Here is a 19,874-nt window from a genome sequence, read left to right as displayed (position 1 = left end):
AGGGTACTTTGATATGAACGAGTTAACAACACTTTAAATTTTAACTATCATCTCACCCTCAGTGAAGACACATGGACGCCTGTATCCCAAGTCACAATGCTAGGGAGGGCACACTGTACTGCAAATCCCAAAACATACTGCTGACAAATGGTTAGCAGACAAACACTTGCTCAGCCAAGGAAACAACACAATGCAGATGGTATAGCCTACAAGTATAGGATGTCATATTAGTACACAAAAGAGTCACAGACAACACAAGACAACTACTGCCATTAAAGGTCTTTTCAATAGTGCCAGCTACATCAACATGATCCCATTGTGTGTTTTTCTTTCAGCTGATCAGGGGTATGGCATCCAGCCATGGCTAATGACACCATTTGGGAACCCGAGTACTGCTGCAGAGCGGGCATACAACGACACCCATAAGAGGACACGCAGCATTGTCGAGCGGACCTTTGGGATCCTCAAGTCAAGGTTCCGCTGCCTCGACATCACTGGCGGTAGCCTACTATATTCCCCCGAGATGGTCTGTAGGATTATACTCACATGTGCAATATTGCACAACATTTGTGTAAAAAGGAACATTCCCCTCCTCGAACCAGACCCATACATGCCTGAAGACGAAGAAGAGGAGGATGCTGCCCTGCAACAGGAGCAGGAACAACCAAACACGGCTGCTGGAGTGCGTAGGCGCCAACAGATTGTAAATAATTTCTTTTCATATTTATCACCATCACCACTTAATGCACTATTGTAAATAAACACTGATAACAAACACCACATTATGGTTTGGCCTATTCATTTCTGCCCACCTTTAGCTTGAAATATCTGAAGAAGAATGTCGTCTCATTGAGCAATAATGATATAACAATCAGGACACAAAGTAATACACTGCAAATGTAATGGCCACCATACAATGGTCACATACACACACAATGCAAATGACAGACATCCTGTACAGTTCACCTTTGAAGGGCAATAGCTGAGGACCACACATATGACACACATACATGTAGTAAACATGGATCATCGCAGCAGATGGCACACAACTAAAACACCATCACTCAACTGGGGGACAACAGGCCTCATACATCAGGCAGTTCACATGCTAATGCTTCAGGAACAGGAATGTAGTACTAGACTCTTGGCAACAGTAATTCCAACTACTTACTATCTTTGCAATGACTATCTGTCACTAGAGTTACACATAAGCAGAACAAACACAGCACAAGTGCTACACCTATGACAAGCATCCAGCACATTACATCCCATCTACATGTCAGCCCTTTTCTAAAAACATTACACACACTTGCGGCTGGTCACATCCCACCTGTCTGAAGAGGTCCCTGGAATGCTGATTTGTGTACACTGAGATTCCCTCATCTACCAGACACACTCACAAGAGTCATCCAGTGTGCCACACCCTTTCCTATGCCTACCATTGTCATAGTACCATCTCACTGCATGGAACTCAGCTCATATAATACACTGGCTTGGAGTTTTTAAGGCCTGGAATCACCTGTAGATTGATTCTCTTATGAAAGGTACTGTAAGCTAATTTTAAGCAAATCTCATCTGACAGGACTAGTGAGACACTGATGGAGGCCACACCAGTGATCCCCTCCATGCACACCACCCAAATGTACATGCCCCGTCCCTGCTGATGCCTCCTACAGCATAGATGTTGGAATTTGAGCAATTACATCATTAAGCATTGCTACTAATGTTGCAGTAGAACACTTTATCAGGGTTCATGTGTCACCTTCAAAACAACACAGGACATACACAGTGTGACATGTCAACTGTCTACTGCTCCCTCTGAGCAGTCCTAGTCAGAACACTGATCATGTAATTACTGAAAGAACTTGCTCCTGATTGACCCAGCATCCTGTCAGCCTGACTGGCACCTGTCCGTGGGTCACTCTAAAGATACCTGGGGTCCACCTATGGACCACACGTGCTGTCCAAAACCTCTTGTACCTCAGACACTAATTTGTCATTAGCCTCATCAATGTATACTTAAATACATAGTATTGCATCATCTGACTGTTATTTGTATCAGATTTGTGACAGTGCCCTTGAATAGCTAAATCTTGGCCCTTCCGTTGTCTGGCCCTCATTAATGCCTAAACTACAAAGTGTGACAGTGGACCTGGACCATAGTGTTTGATGGTGTAAGTGGCCTCCATCCAAACCAGCAAACTCAGATAATGTCCATGAAAAGTCAACACATATGAGGACCCTGACTGTTCACACGCTGAGTAACATTGTTCAAATAATAAAGATGAGTTGTGTGTGCTGAATACCAGCCATTTACTTCTGCACAGAGGCTATGATGTTTCCTGATACATTACCATCCACAGAGGCCAACTGGAGTACAAATGTTGCAATGACACATGCCGGATCCAGACACCTGAGACATTCTCTCACTCAGCACACCAAGGTTGCCCAGTTGAAAGTCTCATTACACGTCTTCAGTGACAGGGTGGGACCATCCATGTGTAGGTGACCATGTCCTCAATGGCTTTTCTCAAATTTTGCTACAAACGATGCCCATTAGATACACGATTAGCTGCTACTAACTCATGAGGAGACCTGGACGTTACAGTGACAACATACACCTTGACAGTTGATACAGGATCAATATTGGACCACACACATGTACATGTACCATCCAATCAACAAAATGGTTGCAAGCAGCTGATCACAGTACTGTCCCAGTTGTAACCTAGCAGGAAGAATGAAAAATGCCTCTAAACCAGGTAATGCATAAAGGGCCACATACATCAACAACCTATTTGCTATCATGGCATAAGGAACGTTGAGATTTTGCAAAAAAATCAATGCAAAATGGTATGTCAGAATTCTCCAAAGAATCAATAGGGCAAACGTAAAATGGGCAAATGGGATTACAGAATAGCAAACAGTGAATCATACCCTATTTGCTTCCATGGGCCTGCTGCTGAAGGTTTAGCATTACTGAATTTGGGAAACCCTTGGATAAATTTGCAAGTCTGGAAGAGCAAACCCTAGGGTGCTGGGGGCCTAAGTCCACCTCTGCTGCCCCCCAAATATACATTTTTTATGCACATGTGAAGCACACACATGCATAAGGCGCATGTGTGCCCTACATGTCAAAAGTAAAACACATTTTAGATACATTAACTCGTAAATAGGACATGGTTACCCCCAAAAAATGTTTAGGCGACAATTGCACTACCTAATTGGCCTTTATATAATTTTGATTAGCTTGATAAATGTGGACACATTTTTGCTAAGGAATACATCCTGGTATCCCATTCATATTTTAAAAATAGCAATCAGCAATTACCTACATATGTGTACAATTATGAGTAATATCCATTCTGGCCAATCTTTACCATTGCACTGTGAATACCTTCTATACATTTTATAAGGGACATTTGCTATAGCTAACCCCAAATGTGTATCACTTAGCACCGTTTGGTCATGACAAAATTCATTTCTCAATTTGACAAATGAAAGACATATTTGTCATAATGCGTCATATTTCCACTCATACAGCTTGTGCGTCATAATTTTTGACGCACAGGAGTGCAGATAAGGCAGGGTAAAAAATTAATTTAAAAAATAGATATCATAATATCCTGCATAACATGGCCTCCATTTTTTTCCATTATGCGTCATATTTCCACGCATACAGCTTTTGCGTCATCATTTTTGACGCACGGCAGTGCAGATAATGCAGAGTCAAAAATATTTTTCATAATTAGATATCATATTTTCCAGCGGCTTAATTTTCAACTCTAGAACTGTAAAATATGCCTCAAACAAATATAATCTACCAATGATGAATTTTTTTTTGACTCTGCATTATTTGCACTCCTATGCGTAAAAAAATATGACGCACAAGCTGTATGCGTGAAAAAATTACGCATAGCGGGGAAAAAACGGTGGCCATTTTATGCAGGATGTGATGTAATAGGATATCCTGTTTACAGAATCTGTACAGTGGGTGTACTTTCACTTTCACTTTGCAGTCTCAGATTATTCTAGACTGTGTGGCTGTGTGCAAAGTGTCCTGTGTATTAGTGCTTTTGTGTCCAGTGTACCATCTCAATTGTGCTTTTGTCATCATTGTCTTGTTGTTGAATACTGTCTGAGTCTGTGTTGTATTATTTTGTCAAGTCCAGTGTTTTATTTATTGTCTGTGGGAGTCTGTTGTGCGTACTGTAATATAGGGGATAGTTGGGCTCTTCTTCTTAAGTTTTCTTTGTATTTCCCCACTCTACCTTTCCCCATTTCCCCCTTTTCCTTTTTCTACAACTTTTTCCCATTTGTCAGTGCTGACATGTCTGGTAGGACACGGCTGTCCAGGATGGGCGAGGAGGAATTGGGGGGGTTTATATGGCTTGTTTGCCATTTCCTCCCACTCATGCTGTAGGCTGGGGGTAGGGTGATACAGGGGTATCACACGGAGGCCCGTAAAGTCCGGTGGGGGAAGGTGTGCCATCACTTGGTGCGTCTATATGGTAGCCAAAGAAATGACCATCAATTGAAGCACCGCTGGGCTGATCTGATATCCAGGGAGCAAGATCTGCTGGACCACCTGGGAATCAGGATTGGTGGCCATGTTGGTGAGTACAGATCAATTACATGTGCACAATTTAAAGCTGTGTGGTGACATGTGATGATTGTTACCCAATCTGCCAGATAAGTAGCTGACTGTGTGTAATGCTAGGGAAACCTACTGGGTAATTGATGCACAATGTGAAGGAAGACAAATGCTAGCAGTCAGGTAGCTCATGTTTTCTACACATACCGGTTGCCTGTAGAAGAATGTAATGTAGTGCCGCCTTTGTGTCAGACAAGCGACACATTAATGACGCAATTAGGACTCTACAGGTCACAATAGCCAGTGAAAAATGGATGTTGAAACATCATACCTACATATGTAGACGTCATAGCTAGACTGACATTTGTAAACCCTACATGATGCTGAAAATGAGTGCTGCCTTCACGTCAATTGAAGTTAGCAATGTTGTCCACACATATGTCACATGCGTGTCTGGTTGGTGTGTAGGGAAAATGTTCTTGGAAGTGCCATGCCTTGTCGTGATAAATGTGCTCCTTCACATCTAATTGTTACATGCCTGATCTGAGCATGAACCATATTTGTTAAGGACTCAGGTGCCCTCAGCTAACATTTTAGACTGGTATTTATTGACACTTGTGCCCAAATCAGAATAGGGATTGCAGTCCAAAGTTATGGACTAGGATACAAACATCTATGTTTGGTGCCAATCACTATTGTTTGGACACATCAATGTATGAAACTGTAACAACATGAGGTATTGCCAAAGTACCTGGTCCTCTGTACCATGTACCTATCAGTCACATATGTGTCATGACCACATAGGCTGTTTGAGTTTGAGAGGTCAGGCAGTCCTCAAGTAACCAGCTTTTGGATGTCTCTCTTGGATACACATGATGAGATGAATGCACCCCTATATTGTTGCTGCATACTAATGGAGGTGCATCTTTGCCACCACATGACTGTCCAGGCAACTGCATGTGTGTAGTAGGGTGTGTAACTGTAGCAGGAGACTCATCCGATGTAAATGTTGCGCATGAATAATTCCATGCAGTATGAGCATGTGTGAAAGTGTTTCATTACTCATGTCATATTCTCACATTGTCTTTGTAATTGCAATTGTTCATCAGTGCACGGATTCTGAGTACATTCTTCTTTCCATGCTTTACAGGTGGACCTGCACCGTACACAGTGGGAGAGGTGGCTCATTTTGAGGACCTCGACACCTATAGTGAGTGTTGCATGTGTGGTATTTTTTATGTTTGCTGGTGATGCATGATGGACTACTGTGTGTTCAACAGATTGCAAGGTTTGATTCGCTGCCCATTCATTAGTATTGTTCCATTATTGGGATTTCAGTTATCACTTCATTTTGAGTTGACCTATGCTTATCCATTTGTCTGATTTTGGGTCTGTAGGCCATTCCAGTAGGGCCCGCTATGGAGAATGGGGTGAGTCATGTGGAATACACTAGTTAATGTAAGAGTTTCTCTGGGACTTGTCTCGGACTGAGTCTGCATTTCAGACTGACATTCTCCCAGATAGCTTCTGCAAATGGCTTGTCTGAAATCTGCTGCTTCCCTAGTTAACGATGTGCTGAGTACACTGTAGGTTGGATCTTCCGGGGGCATGTACTTCCACAAGTTGTACTAGAAGTGTGTGGGACTACAGTGCAACAACCTAGGTGTACATGCTACTCATGATCATGGGTGTTCTTGATCCTCTGTGTCTGTAGAAAAATATGCCTCACTGGTAGTATGTGATGTTGGCCTAAGTCAGTACATTTTGACATGTGTGGACCTTGGATAGGACAAGGTTTTGCTGACTCTGATTTGTTGCTAGCCCTTCACTGGTGGTGTGCGTTTGGAGCAAAAACATGCTGAGCTTTCTATACACTCCTGGGTGTGCATTGATTATGGGATTGTTGGATGTTCTTCCCACCTCCCCCTCAAAGTCAGCCATGTGTTTGGGAATAGGGTACCTAGGACTGTAGCAACCAGTATGTTACACATACCTGTGACCATTTGAAACTTTGTTTTGAACCTAGTGTACACACTCGGTTATGGCACATGAGTTCTATACTAGCAAATACAATTACAAATCGCAGATATTGAGGTTTGTGATTGTTATCACATACACTGACATATGGAGTCCAGGCAATAGGCGGAGGAGGTGCAACCATAATGTAGGCTGCATTAGTCATTTTTATGATGAGAAGTTTAGGCTGATGTCACCCATCATGTAGATAATTGTATATGCTATGTGTGAGATGCCCTTTGTATGCAGGCTTCCCATGTACTTCCTCTGAGACTTTCAATGATCTATATGGTGATATGAGCTGTTACAACTACAGTAAAAGTAATTTCCAATTGACCAATTGTGCTATTCCACACAATGCATTTCCTATGGTAAATAGTTGCCCTTTCTCTTCACAGCTGCAAACATGAGTGCCGCACAGAGGCATGAATTTGAGAGGCGGCCATGAGGTACCGACACATCCTGCAGGTGCAGTCGGGGTTCCGACTGATGGCCCGTGTTGGAAAATGGGTTATTGGTAGGGCAGGTAGGTACCTACACCTAGCAACAAGCCACTAACCTCCACATAGGTACAGTTAGGTCTCAGTAAATTAATCCCAGCTCAACCCTTGGTAGCTTGGCAACGAGCGTCAAGGCTTAACTTAGGAGACAAAGTGTAAAGCATTCAAATATCACAAAACAGTAATTAAATAAAACTCAGGAAACAGTTTAAAAATCCAAAACCAATTTATAAAAATAGTTTATATTTTTATCTTTAAAATGACACAAAAACGATTAAAATCGGTTCAGGGGAACCGGAGATATGAATTTTTAAAGAATTATTACTTTTCTAGCGCTTAGAAACAAAAAGCGCCAATCGGGTCATCTGGTTGCACCTCGACCGGGGCAAAGTCAAACTTTCAGGCCGACCGCGATGGAGCCCTGCTCGGCTACAGGTCGCGGGAGGCCTCGGTTAAAAAGTTACCTTCTGACTTAGTCTTTATTTTGAAGTTTTTCTTCACCGGGACGAACCTGCCAGTTGAATCCGACCTCCTGGAGCCCTTGTCCGGATACGCGATGTGGGTTTCCTCGGTGGAGACTTTTACCTTCGGACTTAGTCGTTTTTTCAAGATGAAAATCCTTCGACCGGGGCAAACCTGGATCTTGATCCGACGTCCATGGAGCCCTTCTCGGATACGATGGCTGGGAGGTCCCGGTCAACTTTTTACGTTCGGACTTAGTCTCTTTTTTGGATGTTTTTCTTTACCGGGACGAACCACGAAGTCAGGCCGGGTCGCGGTTGAGGTAAGCCGGCTAGAATTTCCGCGGCGGGTCGGTCCCTCTCTGGAGCTTTTTTCCAAAAATTCTCAAATCTTTTCCAAACTTCTGGGGCTTCACCCAGATGTTCTTTTAAGGTTCTTTTGGGGTCCACAGCTCACCCCAAGGGTCCAGAAGTTCTGTGATGGTCCTTGGGGGGTGCGGACTTCAACTCCCAGAATGCACCTGGCGCAAACTCCTTTTTGGCCACTGGACAGTGGTCAGCTGGTCGCTTTCTTCAGGAGTTGGTGCAGGGGACTCTGGTTTAGCAATTTTTCACCTGTAGCAAACAGGGAGTCCCTCATTGAACCAGTTGAAGCCAGGCAAAGTCCTTCTTGTGGTGAAGCCCAAGTGTGCAGCTGGTGCAGTCTTTCTGAGTGCAGGGTCCAGGTGCAGGCCAGGGGTCCAGCAGGGCAGTCCTTCTTCTTCTTTAGTTCCTTTCTTGTTGAATTCTGGAGGGGATCTGAGGTGTGGGGGCAGGTCTGCCAGTTTTATCCTTGCTCCTGGGTGAAAAGCAGGGGGGCCCTGGTTCTCCAATCAGGGACAGGGTCGTCCCCCTGTGATGACCACTTCCTGGGAAGTGTGGCAAAAATCCATCCCAAAAGGCAACAGTCTCTAAAAATCCAACATGGCTGAATCTGATTTTTGGAGGTTACATCTGGCTGAGCCCACCCACTGGTGTGGCTAAAAATCATAAACACACCCCTCTCCTGCCCTCTCCTAATCTAATCAAGGGGGCACCTAGCTGTCTGGGGTTGCAGGATGTGGGGGTGTTGCTGGGTGCTCCAGATGTCCTTCTCTGCCTTTGAAGACCAGTTTGGCAGCCCTCCCCCTTCCTGCCTCACCATCTGCTGAGGGGAGATTCTCTCCCCCAAGCACATTCCTTTGTGTGAAGCCTGGCCACTTCACACCTCATCAAGGCAGCCTGGCAGAAGCTGCTGCAGGCTGGCCAATCAGAGTACAGCAGCAAAAACAATGCAGAGCTGAAATTGGCAACTTTTTAGGTAAAGTCTAAACTTTTTACCTGGACAAGTTATATTAAATCCCACAACTGGAAGTTGTGGGATTTATTACAACAATTAATTTGATACCAAATTCTTGGTATGTAACATTTAAGGAGACTTTAAAATTTAAAATAAAGTCTGCCCATTCTAGCCTATGAAGGCCATTTACTTCAATGAGGGAAAAACGAATTTGGCTGTTTTTACCTCACCAGGGCTTATAAATCTATTTTTATAAAGTCCCTGCTTATAGTTACATGGCACCCAGCCCTAGGGGCACATAGGGCACACCTTAGGGGTGACTTATATGTAAAAATAAGGTAGTTTAAGACTTTGGAAGTACCTTTAATTCCAAAGTCGAATTTGCATATAACTTTAATTTAAAAGCAGCCAGCAAGGCAGGCTTGCTTTTAAAATGACACTGGGCACCTCAGCAATGCACCTAGGTGTGCACCACCTATGCTGTGGTCCCTAAACCTACATGCCCTACCATATACTAGGGACTTATAGGTAGGTTAACTTAGCCAATTATAATTAGCCTAATTTGCATATCCATTTTACACAGAGCACAGGCCCTGGGACTGGTTAGCAGTACCCAGGGCACCATCAGAGTCAGGAAAACACCAGCATAAAGTGGAAAATGGGGGCAAAAAGTTATGGGGCCTCTGCAATCAGCCCTAGTTTCTCACACAACCCCCCCCCCCAGCCCACACGCCCAGGAGACTCAGCCCAACCCTGGGAGAGTCTTCCTGGCTTGTTAGGCGAGGAAGACAGTGAAGAAAACTGGCTGTCCCTTTGCAGGGCCTACTCTGCCTTATATCTTCCTGTCAGGGTCACTCCCTCTGGGTAGTGAAGCCATCCCAACAGTAAAAGGACCCAACTCAAACTGAAACTTCCCTCTAGGGGGGTCTTCCTCCTCTCTCTCTGCCAACTTGGGTAGTGAGGTGCCCACCTCCCCTACTCCAAACTTTGCTAGGGCAACACCTAGCTTACCCAAAGAGGTCACCCAACACTTGAGCAACCCCACCATGACCAATAGGGTCAGGGGGCCTACTTTGCTATTGGCCCTGGGGTCTGCCTCCCAGGCCAAGTACATTGCTGCCAGGAAGGCTAGCACCCAGCAGAGGCTACTGACAGCTGTCAGTACCCAGAACCACACCCTAAGCTCTCCACTGACAGGTGGCTGAGCTGCTTTAGGGGCAACTTTGGGGTCCTGGCACCCCTCTTGCTGTCTAGAGTGGGGGGCTACCACCTCCTGTGGCAGACACCCTCCTTCCACTCTCCCTTCTGTCAGTGCAGGGGCAACACCTTGCATCTGGACAGCTGCCTGACTACTCAGGACTTCCTTGGGGTCAGGTGAGGCCTCACCAGTGCCAACTCTGGGCTCCCCCCTTACTGGGGCAGAAGGCCCTTGGCTCCCTGGAACTCTCTTTAAGAGTGGCCTACCCTTCCTTTTCTTCTTTCCTTTTCTTGGGGACCCCTGTCTCCTAACTGTAGGGACTGACTCCCCAGGACTTTGGGTTGGGGGGGCACCCTGGGCGACCACCCCATCTGTGACCAGACTCACCTCTGGGAGGTCATTGCCCAGGATACAATCTAGGGGAAGGTCAGCACTGATTACCACCCTAATCCAGTCAAGGATACCCTCCCTCTCTAGGGGCACTATGGCTACAGGTTTGGAGGTGACCTCCCCTGTGGCTATCCTGACTTTCTTTGTCTTTCCTGGGACATACATGTCTGGGGTCACTAACCGGTCACTCACTATAGTGTGACTGGCACAGGTGTCTCTCAGGCCAGTGGTAGGGATCCCATTCACTTGAATGTGGTGGAAGTGCCTACTCCCACCCTCAGGGATCACCAGCTTACCATCTGGTCCTGTCTCCCAGCACAATGCTAGGAGGACTTCATCATCTGAGGAATCCTCCTCTATGGCTACACTGGACAGCCCAGTGCTAACCACCTTCTTTGGACTGGCTGCATCTCCTCTGAAGTGACCTGTCTGCTGACAGTCAAAGCAAGCCCTACTGTCCAAGAGCTTTTTTAACCCTGGGTCTCCCTGTCTCTGCTTGTCAGAGTGGGAGTGGGATTTACTCTCCTCCTTCTTAGGGTTCTGGGGTACAGAGGGAGTCTCTGTGGTGGGCTTACCACCTCCCTCCTTAGGTTTTTGGGGACCTGTCCCCCCCTTCTTGGAGTCTCCCCCCTGGGACTTGACAACCACCCTGGTTCTCAACCACTCATCAGCTGCCTCCCCTAGCTCTCTAGGGTTGGTCTGCTTAGAGTCCACTAGATGCTGGCGTAACCTTTCTTGGATACAATTGGTCAAGATGTGCTCTCTCATGATCAGATTGTATAACCCCTCATAAGTATCTACTTTGTTACCAATAATCCAGCCCTCTAGTGCCTTTAGTGAAATGTCCACAAAGTCAACCCAAGACTGGGTACTGACCTTCTGGGTGTCCCTGAACTTCATTCTATATTGCTCTGGGGTCAGACTAAACTTCTTGGCTAAGCACCTCTTCATACTAGGGTATGAATCTGCCTCCTCCCCCCTTAAGGTCAGAAGCCTATCCCTCCCTGAGTTGGGGACCAACTCCCACAAAAGGGAACCCCAGTATTGAGGCCTAACCCTTCTCATTTGGAGTGCCCTCTCAAAGGCCCCCAGCCACTTATCTATGTCATCCCCCTCTACATAAGCTGGAACCACCCCCTTGGGTAATCTGGGGCAAACTCCCCCACACATGGACACCTCAGCTTCTTTATCGCTGCTTCCATCTCTTTTCTCTTTGTATGCCCACTTTTTCTTTTCTAGGGCCAGCTTCTCTGCTTCCAAAGCTATGCATGCTAGCTGGGCCTCCAGCTCTCTTTCTCTGATGGATGGGTTCTCTCCTCCTGAAGGGACCCCCTTCCCACCACTAGCTTTGGATCTGCCCCTAGTGACTGTATTTACTGAGGACCGTTCTTCCTCATCCTCACTTAGGCTCAGATGCCTTCCCTCCCCTGAGTGGTTAGAGCTAGCATCTTCCCCTTTTTCTCCCTCCTCTGGAGCTTCTTCTGACTCTACCTCTTGGGCCTCAGCCCATGCTGTCAGGGATGTGATCAGGATTTGCTTCCTGAGATCAGTGGTTGCAGGCAACCCTCTTTCAATACACAACCCCCTAAGCTGGACTACTGTCAGTGTGGGTAGGCTAGCCAGATCAAGCTCCATGGTTCCCTAGTTTTGTGTCAACAAAAACTTTTTGCAAAAATTGGAAACAAGAATTTAGAAAAATTACAAAAATTCAATAATTGAAATTAATCCAAATTAAAAATTAAAAACAATTTTTGCACTAGGTCAATTTAAAGGATTTTTAATTTGTTTTACCTAAAACTGTAACGTGATATTGAACACAAGTACAGGATGCCGTCGCTGCTTCCAATTATGTTGGAAAATGGGTTATTGGTAGGGCAGGTAGGTACCTACACCTAGCAACAAGCCACTAACCTCCACATAGGTACAGTTAGGTCTCAGTAAATTAATCCCAGCTCAACCCTTGGTAGCTTGGCAACGAGCGTCAAGGCTTAACTTAGGAGACAAAGTGTAAAGCATTCAAATATCACAAAACAGTAATTAAATAAAACACAGGAAACAGTTTAAAAATCCAAAACCAATTTATAAAAATAGTTTATATTTTTATCTTTAAAATGACACAAAAACGATTAAAATCGGTTCAGGGGAACCGGAGATATGAATTTTTAAAGAATTATTACTTTTCTAGCGCTTAGAAACAAAAAGCGCCAATCGGGTCATCTGGTTGCACCTCGACCGGGGCAAAGTCAAACTTTCAGGCCGACCGCGATGGAGCCCTGCTCGGCTACAGGTCGCGGGAGGCCTCGGTTAAAAAGTTACCTTCTGACTTAGTCTTTATTTTGAAGTTTTTCTTCACCGGGACGAACCTGCCAGTTGAATCCGACCTCCTGGAGCCCTTGTCCGGATACGCGATGTGGGTTTCCTCGGTGGAGACTTTTACCTTCGGACTTAGTCGTTTTTTCAAGATGAAAATCCTTCGACCGGGGCAAACCTGGATCTTGATCCGACGTCCATGGAGCCCTTCTCGGATACGATGGCTGGGAGGTCCCGGTCAACTTTTAACGTTCGGACTTAGTCTCTTTTTTGGATGTTTTTCTTTACCGGGACGAACCACGAAGTCAGGCCGGGTCGCGGTTGAGGTAAGCCGGCTAGAATTTCCGCGGCGGGTCGGTCCCTCTCTGGAGCTTTTTTCCAAAAATTCTCAAATCTTTTCCAAACTTCTGGGGCTTCACCCAGATGTTCTTTTAAGGTTCTTTTGGGGTCCACAGCTCACCCCAAGGGTCCAGAAGTTCTGTGATGGTCCTTGGGGGGTGCGGACTTCAACTCCCAGAATGCACCTGGCGCAAACTCCTTTTTGGCCACTGGACAGTGGTCAGCTGGTCGCTTTCTTCAGGAGTTGGTGCAGGGGACTCTGGTTTAGCAATTTTTCACCTGTAGCAAACAGGGAGTCCCTCCTTGAACCAGTTGAAGCCAGGCAAAGTCCTTCTTGTGGTGAAGCCCAAGTGTGCAGCTGGTGCAGTCTTTCTGAGTGCAGGGTCCAGGTGCAGGCCAGGGGTCCAGTAGGGCAGTCCTTCTTCTTCTTTAGTTCCTTTCTTGTTGAATTCTGGAGGGGATCTGAGGTGTGGGGGCAAGTCTGCCAGTTTTATCCTTGCTCCTGGGTGAAAAGCAGGGGGGCCCTGGTTCTCCAATCAGGGACAGGGTCGTCCCCCTGTGATGACCACTTCCTGGGAAGTGTGGCAAAAGTCCATCCCAAAAGGCAACAGTCTCAAAAAATCCAACATGGCTGAATCTGATTTTTGGAGGTTACATCTGGCTGAGCCCACCCACTGGTGTGGCTAAAAATCATAAACACACCCCTCTCCTGCCCTATCCTAATCTAATCAAGGGGGCACCTAGCTGTCTGGGGTTGCAGGATGTGGGGGTGTTGCTGGGTGCTCCAGATGTCCTTCTCTGCCTTTGAAGACCAGTTTGGCAGCCCTCCCCCTTCCTGCCTCACCATCTGCTGAGGGGAGATTCTCTCCCCCAAGCACATTCCTTTGTGTGAAGCCTGGCCACTTCACACCTCATCAAGGCAGCCTGGCAGAAGCTGCTGCAGGCTGGCCAATCAGAGTACAGCAGCAAAAACAATGCAGAGCTGTAATTGGCAACTTTTTAGGTAAAGTCTAAACTTTTTACCTGGACAAGTTATATTAAATCCCACAACTGGAAGTTGTGGGATTTATTACAACAATTAATTTGATACCAAATTCTTGGTATGTAACATTTAAGGAGACTTTAAAATTTCAAATAAAGTCTGCCCATTCTCGCCTATGAAGGCCATTTACTTCAATGAGGGAAAAACGAATTTGGCTGTTTTTACCTCACCAGGGCTTATAAATCTATTTTTATAAAGTCCCTGCTTATAGTTACATGGCACCCAGCCCTAGGGGCACATAGGGCACACCTTAGGGGTGACTTATATGTAAAAATAAGGTAGTTTAAGACTTTGGAAGTACCTTTAATTCCATAGTCGAATTTGCATATAACTTTAATTTAAAAGCAGCCAGCAAGGCAGGCTTGCTTTTAAATGACACTGGGCACCTCAGCAATGCACCTAGGTGTGCACCACCTATGCTGTGGTCCCTAAACCTACATGCCCTACCATATACTAGGGACTTATAGGTAGGTTAACTTAGCCAATTATAATTAGCCTAATTTGCATATCCATTTTACACAGAGCACAGGCCCTGGGACTGGTTAGCAGTACCCAAGGCACCATCAGAGTCAGGAAAACACCAGCATAAAGTGGAAAATGGGGGCAAAAAGTTATGGGGCCTCTGCAATCAGCCCTAGTTTCTCACAGCCCGAAAATACCAGGCTGATCGGGCCTCCGGAGCATGGTGGGCCTCACCACAGGGTGGCCCAACGTTGTCCACTACAGCCACCACCACCACAACCACCAGTTCTCCCCAAGTGGCCCCAGCAACGGCGGGGACAGTTGTCCCTGCCTCTGCAGCATGACCAGGACCCAGCAATATAAGAGCTGCAGGACAGTCCAGTGGGCTACAATCAACTCCCACACAGAGCACCTCTGCCGGCACACAGACAGCAGCAGCACCTCCAATTGACCCTGCGGCATTCCAGGCTTTAGCCCGCAAAATGGACAAGTTCATTAGGAAGGTGGACAAGCTGAGCCAGGATGTGGCCTACATAAAGAAGCGGGTCAGGTCCATCAGGCGGACCCTACGGAGGGCCAACCTCTAGGACTGATATGGTCTATTTTAATTTATCCCTCCCCTCCCTCCTCTTTCCTTTTTATCATGATAGGTGGGTTTTGGGGATTAGTGTTAGGTTAGTATAGGTTGTTAGCTTAGTTAGTGTTAGAGAGGAGGGTGGGGGGTCCTTATTCTTTCTACTTTTCATTATTGAGTGTGTGGGTGGGGGTCAATGTTGGGGTTCCTGTCTGTTTAGAAAAACAAACAAAACAAACAAAAAATATATATATATATTTTAAAAAAAATACAAAAAAATATATGATTGTTTAGGATAGTATAGTATATGTGTAGGTTAGTATGTGTTGTCCTGCATGTGTCCTATCTCATAATGGTGGGTGGGGGGTTGATGTTTAGATCGATTCGTTATATGTGTAGAGTAAGTTTAGCTTAGGTTAGTTAGGGACAGTTGTGGGTTAGGAGTAGTCAGGTTAGATTAGTGTAGGTATGACTTTTCCCTTAGTTGCCTCTGGTGTGAATACTTATGAATAAATGTATAGTTAACCCTTTGCATTATGTGTTAACTGCTACTTGATCATGGCCTTGCCATCAGTGTAGTGATTGTTGTTCATTTGTGTCCTATGCTACAAACCAAAGAAATAAGAGGTTTAAAATGGCGGCTACCCCTGTGCTAACTTGGTAAGTATCCACCATTTGATAGAACCACCATTTGGAGTTTACATGGATCACAAAGGATTTGTGTTGATGAGTATGTTTTCAACATCACAAAGTGTGCTTCCAGACTTGGTATTGTGGGGAATTTTTTAGGTCGGACTGCAGTGTGATGTTCAGGGACATCTTTGTAGATGAGGTGTTGTTAACACTCTTGTCTTCTTGTCTTCATTACTGACATAGATCATGTGTGCAACAATTCAGCATGACTTCCCTTCTTGGAAGTTTACTCAGAAAGGTTGATTGATGCTGTGTTTAGTTGTGTTTGCTTAGATTAGACTGCATAATTTAATGTTTTAGTATTGCATGGTGACCACATTTATCAGCCACCACTAGTTGACTTTGATTTCTATTGATGGAGCATTATTCTTTCCAACACAGCATGATTGTGTGTGGTTTCTCCCTTCATCAGTTATTTTCCTCAGGATGGGCAGGCTATGATGCAATCCTGGCCACTGCACAGATGTATCAGACTACAGGATGTCAGGACAGTTGTATTGACAAGCTACATGGTTGTCACACAGGCACTTTTGAGTTATCTACTGCACAGTTGATGTGTTAAATTACACAGAGACATATTAGGTGTGCAAGTGCTATTTATTGATAGGTGCTGTAGTGCAAAATGTACATTTTCCAGGTTTGCTGAGTCCGTTCTAGTGCAATCTTACATGGTGATCCTACAGAAGGGGTGTGGATGATGCTCCGGACATGCTGGGGTGATGTTACCGACAGTGCAGAGGGACAGGATTTGCCAATTAGTAGGAGAGAGACATTCACTGGCAATGCTGACAAGTCATACAGTGGTTAGCAGAACAGTCATTGAGTATAGTTGTAGTGAGACTGGCATTTGACAAAACGTAGGACCTTGGTCAAAGTAGGCCATGGTGCAGGGACTAGTGCTTCTGGGTACTCTTCCGTGTGAATGTGATCTGTTCCATGTCTTCTTCTTCTGATGTGTGTGTGTTGCCTGCTTTGTCCTAGTTGTTGTTGGTTGTGAAGGGGCAACACACACCTCAGTGTTAGAAGACGTGGAGTCAGACATCCCGGTGGCTGCTCCCTGTGAAGTTCTTAAGGTCAGTACTGCAGCAAGGAGGGCCTGCTGGTTTTTGAGAATAGCAGCTACATCACGATGGTAGGCAGCCAGGTCAGCCCTGAGGGAGTCATGATTGCATTCGTGCATGCAGTGGAAAGTTTGGGGTGCGAGGTGTTGTGGCAACTCCCTTACTGCAGTGGTGAATTCCTTTACAGTTTCTTGTAGTCCTTGCAGTATGGATGTTAGGGCTTGCATAGCTGCTGCCTGATCTGCAGATGACATCATGCACGAGCGCTCCCCCTCAAGGCTGGCTGCCATATTTTGCATCCCCACCCGCACCTCCTTGGCCAGCTCCCGCTGTACTCCAACTACAGTTCTTTCAAAGCTGGTACCAGTGTCGTCAGAGTCCTCAGCTGTGTAGGAGCTGGCAGGTCTTGCAATTGGGGTGGTGGGTGGTTCTTCTGTGATGGCTGCTTGTTCTGTGCTCCTCCTTGTGACTGAAGGTGGGGTCTGGAGGGTTTCAAGGACCTTTTGAATGGTCTCCTGGGGAATGTTTATGGGCTCGTCATCCATGTCATCAGGGAAATCAGGGACAGGCATATCGGCAGGAGATCCATGTTCCTCTGAAATGAAACAGGGTACAATTAGTGTGTCTGTGTTGTGACAATTTTGACGTAACATGCCATCCTTTTGATGAATTCACTTTGTGATCTTGTTTGGTATTGGTATCTGCTGTCCTTCATATGGGCATTGTTAGAGGCCTATGGCCCACCTGTGTGTCACATGTATGATATTGAATTATCAGACTTGTCTGCCTAATCGTCTCTAGGTGTTGCTTTGTACCAAATAGGGAATAGCCAGCTTTTTGTCCTACTCAACCCTCCGTGTATATCCATTCTTATGGTGAGACATTTCACTGGCTGTGGGTGTTCTGATGGCCCTGGCAGCACAGTTGCCTCTCAGGACCTGCCCCAATCCCTGATTGTTCACATTGACTTAAATGTAATTGACATGTGGCATATCCTATGCATGGCAATGTTATGATGTGATATGGATGTAGACATTTTTAATGGGTCCTGCTGATGTTGGGTAATGTGTGTTACATTGGATTGCCCTGATTATCGTATCAATGTCCTATTTGGTCCTCTGACTGTGCAGGTGTATTTCAGTGACCAGTTCCATGTGTCCCCTCCTCAATGCTGTTGTCTGAGCAGTATGACATTTGTGATGTTGCCTTGTTAGCCAGGCACGGGAAGGACCCTGACATATGCAGCATGTGTGTGTCCTTAGTGCTGTGTCGCTCCTATTGCTGTTTACTTTGGCTGATGTATGTGACAACTATGGGCATTGACATATGAGTGTACTGGGGCCTTTGTCTTGTTTCAGGAGATTGTTGCAGATGTCATCCTCACCCCCTAATTTAGGTATGTATGTTCCATGGGGAGGTTACTGCCATTGGCTACTATAGCTGCACAGAGATCAGAGGTGGTAGTGTCAACTGTTGTTGCAGTTACATTGCAGTTGTTGTTTTTGCTAGAGGATTGCTGATAGGGCCCTAGTTAATGTAGGAGATATTTTGGCTGACGAGTGCCAGGATGTAAGTTTGACGTAGTGGCCTTCCCTCCTGTCGAGGCTTTCCCTTTGCTCCATTGTTGTCATGACAGGATGCCCCCATGGGACTGTTGTTGGTGTTGTGTTATGTTGTGCTCCAGCTTCTGTATGTGCAGGCCATGCCCCCATGCCATACCCCTTTACCCATGCCACTCCATGTATATGTTGACTTACATGCAATGTGTAGTAGATATTTCCCCCCCTGCTTACAGTCAACATTATTGTATTTTAAATCCCCATGCGACTTACCCTGCATGTGCGTTGTCTCGTGGTAGTCTGCACTGTCCTGTCCTTGAATCCCTGTGACGATCTCCTCGGGGATGACGGCTGCGACCATCTCCTCCATGTGGTCCAGGGCCTCCTGGTGTGCTGGACTCCCACCTCCTGTCTGCAGTGCTGCCTTTCTGTTCCTGGCCTTTTTTTCCTTAGTCCTAGTTTGCAGTCATGCCAGCGTTTCTTACACTCGGTGACTGTTCTGTGTACTTCAGCCACACTGTTGATCTTGTCAACAATTTGTTGCCATATGGCCTCTCTCCTACTGATTGGCAACTTAGAGGTGATGAACAGTTGGTGCTGGTGTTCCGTCACCTCTTTAACCAGAATGTCCTGCTCCTCTGCACTGAAGCGACACTTTCTTTTTTTTCTATATATGTCCTGGTTCTTGTATGGATCATCCTGGCTGGTTCCTGGTCTGCTGTCATCTTCCTGAGGTCTGTAGTGGCACCTGGGATCCATTTTGGCTCTCCTCTGCTGAAAGGGCAGTGTTCGCGGGTATTTTTGACGCTATTGCGTAAAAAAAACCGGTGCATATCCGGGTTGCGGTGTCGTAAATCGACCCACAGTCATTTACGCCGCGTTGACGTCGTTTTCCTTTACGACTCGACGCCGCGATGTGCGTAAAAAAAAATGACTCCCACCTGTTGATTGCGCCGCCGTGCGTCAAAGTATAAATATGACGCCTGCACAGCGCTACAAAATGGCATTAGCCGGCGGTAAAATTTTTGACGCAAAACTGCGGCGGCGCAGTTTTGCGTCAAAAAGTATAAATATGGGCCCAAGTACTTATACCCAAATGTGACTGTGAAAGAAAGGTTTTTGAATTGCACAAATATCCTTTCTTCCTCAGCCATGGCTCTAGATTATTATTAGGAGATAATCAGCCCTTTGTGAGGGGGCAGGAACTGCCTTTTCAGGTGTGTCAGCCCCGCACTTCCTGCCTAAGAAGAGCCATCCATCAGAATGCAGATGAGCACTCAGACATGCCTAACCTTCCTGTGTCTGTGGTTGTCTAGAGGGAATGGACAACCATCTACCCCAGACTTGTTTTAGAGAG

This window comes from Pleurodeles waltl, chromosome 1_2, assembly GCF_031143425.1.
Source record: "Pleurodeles waltl isolate 20211129_DDA chromosome 1_2, aPleWal1.hap1.20221129, whole genome shotgun sequence".
Classification (NCBI taxonomy): Eukaryota; Metazoa; Chordata; class Amphibia; order Caudata; family Salamandridae; genus Pleurodeles; species Pleurodeles waltl.
Note: the sequence above shows the minus strand (reverse complement) of the source record.